This window comes from Geotrypetes seraphini, chromosome 13 (genome assembly GCF_902459505.1).
Source record: "Geotrypetes seraphini chromosome 13, aGeoSer1.1, whole genome shotgun sequence".
NCBI classification, from domain to species: Eukaryota; Metazoa; Chordata; class Amphibia; order Gymnophiona; family Dermophiidae; genus Geotrypetes; species Geotrypetes seraphini.
In genome coordinates, this window is record NC_047096.1 from 4,936,004 (window position 1) to 4,950,553 (window position 14,550).

The 14,550-nt window shown below is 43.8% G+C and overlaps 1 protein-coding gene across 5 annotated transcripts in view; it reads right to left on the minus strand.

The window, feature by feature from the left end:
* PLXNA2 (plexin A2) overlaps positions 1 to 14,550 on the minus strand; it is a 742,509-nt gene that overhangs the window by 186,627 nt on the left and 541,332 nt on the right. The gene's annotated exons all lie outside the window — the stretch shown is intronic.

Here is a 14,550-nt window from a genome sequence, read left to right on the forward strand (position 1 = left end):
AGTTTTTAATAAAAACAATAAAGGAACTATCAAAAACTGTGTTGAAAGACATGGCATTTTTAAAAGATTTACGTGAAAGCTGTGTTTCACATTTTTTTAAAAATCCCCTGATAAGCTGAGAAGACCCCTGTGGCTTGGGCAGGTTCAAAACTTTACACAAAGTTCTGAGCTCTGGAAGAGCAGCAGTTCCATCTTGGTACCATCAGATGACGTTAACTCTGTTCTGAATTCCTCGAGGACCAGCCCTTTTCTGTCAACATACAATCTCCAAAGTGTAATTCTATAAACCAACGTTAACATGAAGCTATGGAATGTCTGATGGGGATTATTGAAGTTCATACTTCATATGTATTTGATATACCATCTACTTGGAGACCATCTAGACAGTTTGTAGTTAACAAATCATAATTTAAATCAAATATAAACTAGGAGACGAGTGAAAGTGGCAACTTAATATTGCTAATAAAAAATACTGATAACAGCATCCTTCTCCTCCTCAAGTTTCTTTGGAGATAACTCCACAAGGAATTTCATCATCTTTATCTACTTGTTATGTTTCCTCATATCAAGGAAGCTTGATAATCTCATGGCAACCACTGTGTCTTTTGCCTCCTATGTCTCCGCTTCCCTCCCACCATACCACAATCTCACTTCAAGCCTGTTGATTAAACAAGAAATTACCAGAACTGAATTGCGCAAGAAACCGAGAAAACAAAAAGTTATATGACGTGCAATCTTATATCCCATCAAATCTCTGTAATTCGGAGTTCTACGTGGGTTACAAGCAGTTTATCACTACATACAGTTATACATGTTCCATAAAATTATACATGTAATGTAAAATAAGACATCTAAAACAGAAGTAACCACCAACATTGTCGTTCCCAACCCTGTCCTGGAGGACTACCAGCCAGTCAGGTCTTTGGGATAACCCCAATGAATACGCAGGAGAGAGATTTGCATATAATGGAGGTGACAGGCATGCAAATCTGTTCCATGCATATTCATTAGGGCTATCCTGAAAACCCAACTGGCTGGTGGTCTTCCAGGACAGGTTGGGAATCACTGCTATTACAAAGTCTGAGCCTCTTTAAGCCTCTAACTGGGGACTTCTCGAAAAGTCAGGAGCAGGAAGGCAGCAGAGAGCAATTGTCTTTGGAAAAAAAAAAGATGATTAACAAGTGCTGATTTTTTAGACTGGATGCCCTCCCCGGTGGCTTTGATGCCTGTGCCAAAGCTCAAGAGTAGGTCCAAACGGGAAATTTTTGAGAGCTGTTGAATGCAGCCATTGTGCACTTGCAAATTTTGGAGCAGGTGCAGAAAGCCAACTGAGCAGCCGCAATCGGCTTCGTTTACAGAGACTCCTCTGAACTTCGGAAGACAAAACAAGGGGACTCATGCGCAAATCCTGGCACCCTCAAGAGGGCCGATTTTACAGCAGGGGTAAAACTATATAAACCAAAGACCCATTTAAGCAGCCACCTCTTAGCGCACAGGTAACAGAGCAGAACTGCAAACACCCCTCGTCCTCTGTTCAAAATGGAACTCTCGCCAAATCCCCCCCCCCCCCTCTTAAGAGCTTTCACGTTCTGTCATGTACTTAAGAGTCAAACCCAGGAATGCCTGCTTCTCAGCCCACTGTTGGAACTGCAAGCAGGCTAAAGGATGCCATCTCGATGCCATGAGATCAAAGCTATCGCTGGGAACATGGCAGCCATCTGTTTGTGTGTGTGTACGCAAAAACAAAAGTGAGAACGAGTGCTAAACTATGAATTTACAGACCGTGTTATCTTTATAAAAACAAAGCTCGACTCGGTTTACAGCAGTGGTCTCAAACTCGTGGCCCGGAGTCCACATGCGGCCCGCCAGGTACTATTTTGAGGCCCTCGGTATGTTTATCATAACCACAAAAGTAAAATAAAGCAGTTTCTTGATGATATGTCTCTTTGGCTATAAATTACAATATTATTATTAAGACTTAGCCAAAAGGAAAGATTAATAAACTATAAAGAGTTTTACCTCATGCAAAATTGTCATTTCTTTAATAAGACATTAACTATTTTTTCTGAGGCCCTCCAAGTACCTACAAATCCAAAAGGTGGCCCTGCAAAGGGGTGGAGTTTGAGACCACTGGTTTACAGTAACGTTAAAGGGGGAAATAATGGAGAGGAAAATTTACAATTTGGTGAATGGCCAAGTTTTTAGATGTTTACAGAAGATTTGAAGAGAACCGAGTTCTCTCAGCCACAAAGGGATATTAGTCCATAATTTAGTTAGTTTGACAGAGAGAGACTTCCCCAGTTTACTAGCAGAAGCTATGCCTTTCAAAGAGGGAAAAGAGAATTTAAGGTTTTGCATAGTTCTAACCAGTCCATATTTTTTTGCAGTTCCGAGACGGAGGAATTAGTAGAGGACAAATGCCAAATAAGATCTTGAGTGCTGAGAAAATGCAGAAGTCCATTTGGCACCATATTTACACACAAAAAACCCCCATGACCACTGCATTACACAATATTCTTTTCAAAGGAGAAGGAAGCGGAGCAGGCCATCTTCCCTCAGCACTAGCTTTCCCTTTAAGACACGTATTACTGATGTGTTTCATTAATTTGAAGCAAGTACAATAAAAAAGCCAACCCTGATATTTATTTAGCTAACTGTGTACACCAGAATGCGGTAAACGCCATTTCACATCACGAAACAACTGTAAACATGAATAATTAATTTGCAACTCTTTCTGCGTACGGGTGAGGACCAACCCATATAAATATTACATGATTAAATGAAAAATTAATATGAGAAGCCATGTTCATGACAGGTTAAAAAAAAACCCTTTTCTTCAGAAATAAACATCCAATAATGCACCCAGCACTGTATACGTCAATATAATGAAGCACAGATTATGCCAAAAATTGGAGAAAAGATCTCAATGTCTAATAGCAGTACAATCAAAGTTCCACAGCCAAAAAGGAAGTACCAATGGCTCAGTGGTTAAAGGCACTACTTTCATGTTTCACAGGTCATGGGTTCAAACCCACAGGAAGCTGAAATAGGGTCTATGCAAGGGGTCTCAAAGTCCCTCCTTGAGGGCCGCAATCCAGTCAGGTTTTCAGGATTTCCTCAATCAATATGTATTGAAAGCAGTGCATTCACATAGATCTCATGCAAGTTCATTGGTGAAATCCTGAAAACCTGACTGGATTGCGGCCCTCAAGGAGGGACTTTGAGACCCCTTGCATAGACCCTATTTCAGCTTCTTTTAAAGGGCTCCGACGGGGTGTGTGTGGGGGAACCCCCCAATCTACTTAATAGGGATCGCACTGCCTCGCGCTGCCGTGTTAGGGAGGTGTGTAACCCCCCCACATTATATAACTTTTTCTCTAAAAAATAGGGAAAAGTTAAGCTTCCAGTATAATGTGGGGTTACAACCCCCTAAACCCCCACACACTAGCGCGATCCCTATTAAGTAAAGTGTGTGTGGGGGGTTCCCCACCAACACCCCCTGTCGGAGCCCTTTAAAAGAAGGTTTTCTTGAAGTGCGCTGAAGTCTTGCGATGAATTGTCGGCACTCGCTTGTCTCGCGCGCTTAAGACTATGAACCCCCAAGCTCAAGGCCTTCCAAAACTTGAATAAACTGCCAGGCTTTAGAAATCCATCTGGGCACCCAGACAGTCCTTTAAAAAAAAAAAAAAAAAAGACATCTGGTAATCTTAAGGAGAGGCTCCTACCCAGTTAAACCCACTGAGCTGGTTGGCTGCTAACTGGATATTCCCTAACCAGCTAAGATAGAGACAGTCCAGGGGTGGACTTTGCGCTAAGCCACAGTTTAGTGGACCAAATATCACTGCTAATTGTCCAAGTAAGCACAAAATTAGGAAAGAAAAAAAGGCAGTCCTAACTTTACATGCCAAGTTAACTGAGTCTGGGAGCCACATTAGATCAGCCTGCAACTGGGTACAACCCCCCCCCCCCCCCTTGCCACTGTGGGTTCAATATTTCCCCCCCCCCTACATTTCTGGACAAGCTTTTGGGAGCAGGGCCGGTGTTAAAGGGGATACAAATAGGGCATCCCATGCCAGAAGACTCCAAGCCTGCCCCAAACTGAAGGCCGCACAGGCTTTGTGGCCCATTTGCACATTCCGCCCTGGGCCCCAGAATGTCTAATCCTAGCCCTGTTTGGGAAGTAACATACTCTTCCTCAGATTAGAACAGATTTAACCACTCTGGAAAGAAATAAGACTGGAACCCACATGTTCACCTTTCTCTGGTATTACCGCAGCACATGAGACGGCAAACAGACCCATAACCAGATATCCTTGCTTTAAGCATTTTCTTTTCAGAGGAGATAAAGAGTAGGTGAGGTTGCTTTGGGGAATCGGGAAGGTATTGGGAAGTGGGAAGGAGCTAGGGGTATTGAGTCGTTTGCAGGAATTTCTTGCAGAGTAGAGTCTTTATTTCTTTTCTGAATGTTTTGAAGTCTGGGGTCATAATCAGCAGATTGGAGATTTGGTTGTCGAGTTTTGCTGCTTGTGTGGCTAGGAGGCCATCACCAGTCTTCTCCTTAAAGTCTTACCCAGGTAGAGAGTGGTGGGAAGAGTCTGATCAGTGTAGAAGAGAGGGACCAAACAAACCAATCTCCATCTCTATGCTCTCCAGGTACTGATGTTGGGTTGGGCAAAATATTAGTCAGGATATGGTCCTGGTGACTCAACAGATTCTGCATCGCCTACGGTCAGTCTCCAATCCAGAACTGCTGTCTTTTTGCTCGCACACAGCAGGAGGAATGCAGACAGCAGAGTGCCGCACATAATGAGGGTCTACTCAACTCAAGATTTTGTAGACTTCAATCTTATCTCCCCTCAGCCTTTTCTTTTCCTAGCTGAAGAGCCCTAATAGCTGTTTTAGTCTTTCCTGACTCCCTGATATAAAGAGACATGACAAGTAGATAAAATAATCAAAGCCAGCTAACACACTCGTAGTCCCTTAAATTGATAGTCAGCTCTTAAGTGGCCAAGTGGTAACTCCACCCCCAGAATGCCCCCAACTTAGCCAGCTTTGAGTTAGGCTCCAACCGTGAATTTCGGTGGCATTTAGCCAGTTAAGTGCCACTGAAAATTAGTGTCTAGCCTTGACCAAGCAATTTAACTGGTCAGCGGCTGGCTAAATCACTTTGAATACTGAACATTGAACACTGGATGCACCAAACAGCTTATCATCTTAAATGGCAGATAGCGACTTGCTCGGGGTTCTAAAGGGTATTAGTGGCAGAATGGGGATTTGAACTTTGGTTTCCCTGGCTCATTCACCTGCTGAGAATGGAGCTAGTTTTCAGCCTGGGGACATTACAGGGTTAACTGCTCTCATACCTCAGCAAATCCCTTTGGAAAATTTCCCTTAGATAACTACAGAAAATGAAATCAATTACAAAAGTAGAATGAGCACAGCACCCTTCCAGTCAGCAGAAATCATTTTGGAAGTATTTTGTCACCTGTCTGAATCAATAAAATTAAATATTTGAGTGCCAAGGTTAAATATATCATGTTTCTCATAACTTAGCAATCAAAACGTATGACAGTGTTCACCACAAGTAAGACAGGTTCTCCAAATAAGCAGCAATATGCTTAATTTTATTAAGACCAAAAATGCCCTCAGTAGATCTGATGGCCACCCCAGAAGAATTCTTACTTCAGTTGGCCTCTTGCTCTCCTGTCAACACTGACCCTTCTGAGTAGGGCCCCTTGTTCAATCTTCTTGCATGTGAAACTAAGGTCAGGACAAGCGGACTGCTTTTGGTTTTTCTTTTTTCTTTTTTGGATAGAAAGCCATGTGCAAACAAACCCAGAGTCATTTCCTTCACCAACCCAACCCACTTCACCAACCCAACCAGTTGGCTGAGTCAAGATACATGTGAAATACGCATAGCTTTGAACGGAAGAGTTGCATATGGATGGGATTACGGACCTCTTTTTGATTCCAGTTTATAATCCTCATTTTCCAGTCACGACAAAAGGTCTTAAGGTGAAAACAGGTCAATGCAGGAGTGAGATCTGGTAGCTAATGTCTGGAAACTCAAGGGTAGATAGTCAAAGTGATTTACCGGTAACTGGTGAGAAACTACTCTTGGCTGGTTAAATCGCTTGCTTGGGACTAACCAGTCATATTCAACGGCACTTAACCCGATACTGCCATAGAAAATATTCTGTTAGTACACAACTCAAAACCAGCTTTTTTTTTGGGGGGGGGAGGGGGAGGGGGCATTTTGAGGCATAGTCAGCACTTGCCCTGTTAATATTTAGCATCTAATTGGCCACTTAAAAAACAGTCCTATCTTTATGCAGTTCACCATAGCTGGTTAAATGCTGAATATTGCACGTAACCTGCTGTGTTTATTGCAAGCTCTGACATGGCCCAGCATTGAATTTCCAGGGATAATGCTATTGGTGGTCAGCAAAACACCGAGTGCCACCGGCTGAATATCAGGCCCTCACAGAGCACAACCGGTTACTGCTTACGCCTGTAAATTATTCTGTAAGATATGAGGGAGCTAAAGGGAAAGCAGAATGCGATCATTTCTGGAAATGGAAAATCTGGACCCCTAGACCCGCCACAGGCCCAAGATCCACTCATCCCTGTCCCGTTATGCCCCAGTCCCCATGTGTGCACGGATGCCCTCCTGCCTGACATCGATTTGTTCCAAGCTTTTCAAAACCCCAACAAAGTTCCAGGTTTTGAAAAGCCCCCTGGGGAGATCCGGATGTCTGGAAACCCGAATTAAGGGACCCTTTTACAACTGTGGTAAGCAGCAACGGATGCTCAGTGCAGGGGAAAGGGATTGGGATTTTGATATATCGCTTGGACAAGGTGTGTATTAAGTGGTTTACAATCAGGTACTTCAAGCATTTTTCCTATCACAATCTATCTAATGTACCTGGGGCAGTGGAGGATTACGTGACTTGCCCAGGGTCACAGGGAGCAGTGCGGGGGTTAAACCCACAACCTCAGGATGCCGAGGCTAGAGCTCTAACCACTGCACCACACTCTCCTCCAATACAATATCAGAAGTGAGCCAAGTATAGAACATTGAAGCCATTGTGACATCACTGATGAGGTTGGCTCTTATTGGTTGAACGAGGCATTATGACATCAGGGAAAGGGGCTGGGACTTGTAAGTATACCACCTTTTTATAGTTCTACAACCTCACTCAAAGTGGTTTACATACAGGTTCTTCAAGCATTTTCCCTCTCTGTCCCGATGGGCTCACAATCTATCTAATCTACCTGGGGCAGTGGAGGATTAAGTGACTTTCCCAGGGTCATAAGGAGCAGCGCAGGGTTTGAACCCACAACCTTAGGCTGTAGCTCTAACCACTATACCACGTTCTCCTCCACAGCAACCCCCCCCCCCCAAAAAAAAAAAAAAAACGGCTTACTGCATGGTGCACTAAGGTGTCCCACAGTAATTTTGGGCCATGCAAGCGCTACTCCCATGATAAGAAAATAAGATTTATTTTACTGAATAGGGCAGGTCTTGAGGTGGAGAGCGAGTGTGTTTTGCACAAATTGGTTAGTGCAGCTATATTACCGTATGTTAACCGTGCTTAGTGTGTGAGCCCTCAAGTCTGGATGCTCAAACCGGCGTTGACAGGCGCCCAATCTCAGTGAAAAATGCAGTTCAAATGATGTCCCTGAGTTTTAAGGCTCCTACTGACGTCTAAAAAATTGGCACCGGAATTGGGCCTAAGGAGATGTTTTAGGCTTCTGGACATTACTGTGGACATGGTTAATGCCGGAATTGGTGTTAGGCAACCAAAACCACCTCCATAGGCACGATTCATACGATAGGTAGGCGCCAGGAAATCCCTGGCCTATGTTTCCAGGACCTACCTTTGTCGGAGACGCAATTCTGTACCCGTCACCATCACGTGGTCGACACGCGATCAGCGGCTGCTTTTAAGGCGGCCGCCGACAACGGCGCTAGTTACAGAATCCGGGCCTTGCTGCCTACATACGGGTGGCGGGAGGGGCCACATTAGTGTGTGGCAACTAAGGAAAATAGAAAAATTGATCATTTTATCCCAGTAGTTAAAAAAATGGCCTTCGCGTGCACGAATGATGCGTATAAGGCTGTGCTAAGGCCCGGTGCTCCTGTCTCTTCCAGGTGTCAATCGTGAAGAGGGGAGATAAAGATAAAGAGTACGGGAAGACCCTGGGGTCATGCAATAATCAGCAAATGGCTGTCTGCATGAGAAAAGCCCCTTACAAATCCAAAAGAAAAAAAAAATTGAACAATTATTGCTGGAAATAGAGCTGACTTAAAAAGACCTCCTGCAGAAGAATTTCCTTTACTTCTGGCTTATAATTATAATTTCACTGTTAAGGGAGACATTGACAGCTGGCAGTGTGTGTTCAACAGGATTAATTTTCTTCAAAATTAGGAATATAATAATCTTTTTTGTTCCCTGTTTCTGGTTGTCCCAGTTTTGTTAAAGCGCAACAAAAAAAAACAACAACCCCATTTCTAACTCAGCAGAGGCTCCGAGAAAAGATCCCTCCAAGAAAAGCTTCAAGTCCTGAAGGTTAATAAGCTTGACATGTGGCTGACCTCCACTTCTTCAAACTAGAACCTCTAATTACCCCAGGCAGTAGGGGAGGGAGCCCCGCAGAGGAATATTCCCCTTCCCAGAGCAGGAACAGGCCTCCGATCACTGATTGCAACCTGTAGATGTAGGATGAAATTTATCATCCATGCAGGTTGATGAGAACACCCCTATAGAGAAAATTAATTCAACTCTCTCCGAGCAGCCTCGGTCTCAGAACAAACATTGCCTTTTCTTCCTTCAATGTGAGGGAAACCACTTAAGGATAAGAAAATCCTATAAGCTGACAGTTAAAAAACTCTAGGCGGACGTTTCTGACACCCTTAGGTGAGGTTCACGGAGCTACACAGCCACTGGAGGCGGATTTCCTGCTCGTCAGAGATTTGCTTATCTTTGAAGGATAAATGTCTCATTTTCCTACTATATCTGTTGTCAGCCACCAGTTACTATGTAAGGACCAGCAGGGCCCATTCAATTTGCTCAATAAAGGTTGTTAGGATTGTAACTGCCTCTCCGTGCAGCTAATCCCCTCTTTTGTTTAAGGTTATAACCGTCACTCCATGCAGGTTACTCATCTCTTTTGTTTACCTAACAACAAAGAAAATAATGGCAGATAAAGACCATATGGCCTACTAGGTCGTCTGCCCATCCATATCAACCAATAATCTCTAGTATCCCTTTCTTTTAGAGACAGGGTTGGCAGGTTTCCTCTTTAAAAAAAAAAAAAGAGGATACCTGACCCCGTCCCTTTCTTCCTTCAGTTGAACCTCCTTTCCCGAGGTCTGAAGGGCCTCTGCCCATGCACAGATGTCGACACAATGACATCACACACATGCATATGACGTCATCACGTTGATGTCTGTGCATACACAGAGGGCCTTAAGCTTGGGGTAATCCCTCCGGGCATCCAGATAGTCCTCTTAAAAGATGCCATATCCGGGTTTTCCTGGGTGTCTGGGAACCCCACTTAGAGAGCCTCTGTGCTTGTCCCATGCTTTCTTGAATTCAGATGGTTTCCATCTCCACCAGGAGGCCATTTCACAAATTCACAAACTTTTTATATATATATATATATATATATATATATATATATATAAAGTACTTTCTCAAGTTACTCCTGAGTCTGTCACCATTCATCTTCATCCAGTAACCCCTCATTCCAGAGCTCCTTTTCATAGTACATTCATGGTTAAATTGTCTGGGCAATAGACCATAGAAGTCCACTCGGTACTGTCCTTAGGTTCCCACTGCTGGAGTTGAAATTGAAACTCTCTACAACCTATTCTAACCATCTTGTCACTGGAGCTTCCATCAAAGCTTTCCCCAGTTCATCCTAAACCAAATCACCCTATATGGGACACAGACCATGCAGGACTGACCTCTATCAATCTCCCCTGAGCACTTTCTTCTCCAAGCTGAAGAGTCCTGGTGGCTTTAGCCTTTCCTTAAAGGCAAGTCACCCCATCCCCTTTATCATTTTTGTCACCCTTCTATATATCTTTTCTAATTCTGCTTTATGACGAAGACGACTTACTATTTTAGTAGCCATTCTCTGGACCTACTCCATTCTGTTGATAACTTTTTGGAAGGTGCAGCTCCCAAACTCTACCCAATAGCCGTAATGATCGGGAGCCAGTGTAACAGTTTGAGGAGCAATGTAGTGTGGTCACGGTGGTTTGTTTGACAAAGGATTCTGGCTGCTGTGTTTTGCAGCGTTTGAAGACGTTTGGAATTGGATTTACTAACAAAAAACCTCTAAAAAGATTAACAATAATCCAAAATACGGCAATCCGTTTGATTTTTGGGCTGAAAAAATATGATCACATTAGCCCTTATTATCAGAAGCTACATTGGTTGCCGTTCGAGGCCAGGGTTTTGTTCAAATTTGCATGTATCTGCTTTAAAACATTGTTCGGTTTGGCTCCAGGTTAACCTATCATCGCATTTTGAATTGTATAGGACAAAAAAGTCTACTTGAAGAATTAATTTCTTTGCCTATCCGACACTAAAACATTGTCGCTATAAAAGATTTTGAGATAAAACGTTTGCACTTCAGGCAGGCAAATTGAACAATAGGTTGTGGGAAATTATTTCTCAGGCTCAGACTTATTATACTTTCCGAAAATCAATGAAAACGTATCTCTTTGAAAAATCTGTAAACTAATATTTCAATTATGTCTTGTATTTCCCTAAAAATGTACTATCACCGATTGTTCAGTCTCTCATAAGAACATAAGAGTTGCCACTGCTGGGTCAGACCAGTGGTCCATCATGCCCAGCAGTCTACTCACGCGGCAGCCCTTAGGTGAAAAACCAGTGTCCTAACTGAGACTAGCCTTACCTGCGTACGTTCCGGTTCAGCAGGAACTTGTCTAACTTTGTCTTGAATCCCTAGAGGGTGTTTTCCCCTATGACGGCCTCCGGAATAGCGTTCCAGTTTTCTACCACTCTCTGGGTGAAGAAGAACTTCCTTTTGTTCGTACGGAATCTATCCCCTTTCAACTTTAGAGAGTGCCCTCTTGTTCTCTCTACCTTGGAGAGGGTGAACAACCTGTCCTTATCTACTAAGTCTATTCCCTTCATTATCTTGAACGTTTCGATCATGTCCCCTCTTAGTCTAGAACTAAGTGGTATGGCGGTATACAAGAATAAATTTATTATTATTACTAACTGATTACACTATAGTAAGTTGACATTCCTTTCTGTGAACAGCATCTCCATTACATTGTAACATAGTAGATGATGGCAGATAAAGACCCGAATGGTCCATCCAGTCTTCCCAACCTGATTCAATTTCCATTTTTTAAAATTTTTTCTTCTTAGCTATTTTTGGGCAAGAATTCAAAGCTCTACCCGGTATGATGCTCGGGTTTGCTATCCATTCTATAGAATTCCACCTCTAATCTTACTGCTTTTGTGAAAATGGACCCCATCAGCCTTTCTCTGAGCCTGGGACACTTACCCAGTCTTCAAGGATCTATTAAACACCTCCTAATCTCCCTCAGTATCCTGGGATGTGTCCGTCCCATGACTTTGACTACATTGAGTTCTCCAAGTTGCCCATAAACACTTCCACGAAAGGTGTTTTACACCATCCACACATGTCTTTTTCAAACGCCTGTGAACCTTTCCCAGGTTTTTCTTCCATGAATACTGGTCACAAATAATTGAGCCAAAACCCCCTTTTCTCTCTCTCTACACATTAAACTTCAGTATCTTTGAGGCTTGTATAAGCCACCTCAAGCCTCCATTCTTTCACCAAACGAAGTCGTCACCTCACTTTACCTCTTTTGCCATTTCTGATTTCTTTACTCATCTCTCTCAGCTTTATGTGGTCATCTGCTTTGAGAACTTCCTTTACCTTGCTGGAGAAACTAATCAGTTCCTTTTTCCTCTTCCTTTTACTAACTTTCCCTAACAATCTGTTGCTCTTTTTAACCCGTTTCAACTTAGGACCTCTTTTACGAAGCCGTTTAATGCGGGCCGCTGTGGAAACACCCCCGAAGCCCATATAGATTGAAGCTTTGTAAAAGAGGCCCTTACCCCCTGTTTTACAAAACTGCGATAGTTTCTAGTGCGGGGAGCCGCGTTTAATGACCCGCGCTGCTCCCGACGCTCACAGGAACTGAATGAGCGTCGGGAGCAGTGCGGCTCCTCACGCTAGAAACTGCTATCACAGTTTCGTAAAAGGAGCCATTAGTCCACGGTTTTTCCACTTCCCTTACTTCCTCTCAACCTGTCAACTCCTCCTTCGATACTTCTCCATTTTGCTGGTCTGTCTGAAATCCAGAACTATGAGTTTGATATGACCAGATTCTACATTAGCATCTATGTCAAACCGTACTGTGCAGGTGGCTTTTAAATGTTCTACATTTTAGCTTCATTTCTTATATAGTTCACATGCACAAATGAAAATAGGCAACAGAAAGCAAAGGGTGGGTGGAGGGAAGTCTTCTAAGTTATGTGCAGGACACTCAGCTGAAAGGTTTTAGAACCACAGGGTACAGAATAATCTGGCCAAGTGCTTAGACAGACTGACAAAAATGCAAATGCATCTGGAGCCCAGAGACTGAGATCTGAAGCCAACCCTCACTAGAAAGCAATCTGTACATGCTTGGTCTATGGTTAAATTGCCCTTAAAATGCCCTCACATAGTACAGAGGCCCACTTCATCTAGTTGGTATTGCTTGTGGTTGAATGGTAATAAAAGAGACGGGCTTCTCGGGTTTTTCTTTTGGCTCTGGCATCCTTGAGAAATCATTTACATAACCTGCATTCAACCCTGCTTCTGAAGCTACTTCACACTACCTTGCGGGCGAGTTACAATCCCATGCGTCACTGGGGCTTGCTTTGAAGACCAGCTGCTGGCCCACATCCCTTCATCATCCTGTCCATCAGGTGCGTGCACCCACTTCTCGTGACTGAAATGCATTCCGGCAGACTTCGGCAGCTACATTGATCTGCAGTGAGCCCCTCTCTGCGTCAGACCTCCCACCTGGTCCAATGCAACATCGAAACGTGCCCACAAGTGTGAAAATGACTCACGATAAGAGTATCCGCTCTCTCCAGGCAGTACAGAAGAACAAGTTCAGCACAGAACCTTTTAAAGCCCCTATAAAAGTAATGTTTTTTCAAATTCTGATTACGCTGCACTAGGTAATAGGATATAAAATGAATGTCATAATAAAATACAGGATAGTTGAAAATTATTACTGTAGAGGCAAAGCCTCAGCTGCTGCTTGTGAAAAAGCAAACACGTTAAGTGCAATAGAATTCTAGGTTTGCGATGTATAATTTAGGAAAAATGGTACTACATGATGTTCTAAACCTAAAATCAGAGTCCCCGAATGAACAGCACAGGGAGGATCCCCCCCAAAAATAAGAAATATAATCCATGCCAGCGTTGCTTCTGGTTCCCCGTTAACCCCAACCGAAAGGGCTCCATTCATCACATAACACACACAGGTGCACACATCATTTCAACACTCAAGACAAGAACAGCATGGCAAGCGGGTCAGTCCTTCGCAGACAGGCCAGGGAGCCCTGACGTGGATCCAATACAGTCTAACTAGGCTTAATGGATGCAAGGAATCAACAGAAACAGCCTGTGTCAGAAACCAGTCTGCTTCTTGGATCAGATACTGATTGACTGCAATGGCAGCTCCTGACTCTGCGGAGCAATGCTGGTGCCCTCCCTCACCACCTGCTACAGTAGAAATGTGTTTTTGTTCAGAAGCCATAAAAGGGCACCTCTCTACTGCAGTGTTTCCCACCGTCCTGGAGGACCACCAGCCAGTCGGGTTTTCAGGCTAGCCCTAATGAATATGCATGGAGCAGATTTGCATGCCTCTCACTTCCATTATATGCAAATCTCTCTCATGCATATTCATTAGGGCTAGCCTGAAAACCCGACTGGCCTGATGGTCCTCCAGGACAGGGTTGGGAACGACTGCTCTGCTGAGTTACTCATTTGCAGGAGATTCTGTAACATCTAATCCAGTGGTTCCCATCCCTGTCCTGGAGGACCACCAGCCAGTCGGGTTTTCAGACTAGCCCTAATGAATATGCATGGAGCAGATTAGCATGCTTGTCGTCTCCATTATATGTAAATTTCTCTGATGCATATTCATTACGGTTACCCTGAAAACCCGATTGGCTGGTGGCCCTCCAGGACAGGGCTGGGAACGACTGCTCTGCTGAGTTACTCATTTGCAGGAGATTCTGTAACATCTAATCCAGTGGTTCCCAACCCTGTCCTGGAGGACCACCAGGCCAATCGGGTTTTCAGGCTAGCCCTAATGAATATGCCAACCTCATCAGTGATGTCACAATGGCTTCATTGTCCTTTACTTGGCTCACTTTTACTACATTTTGATTTCTAGAGTGGTGCAGTGGTTAAAGCTACAGCCTCGGCACCCTGGGCAAGTCACTTAATCCCCCCATTGCCCCAGATACA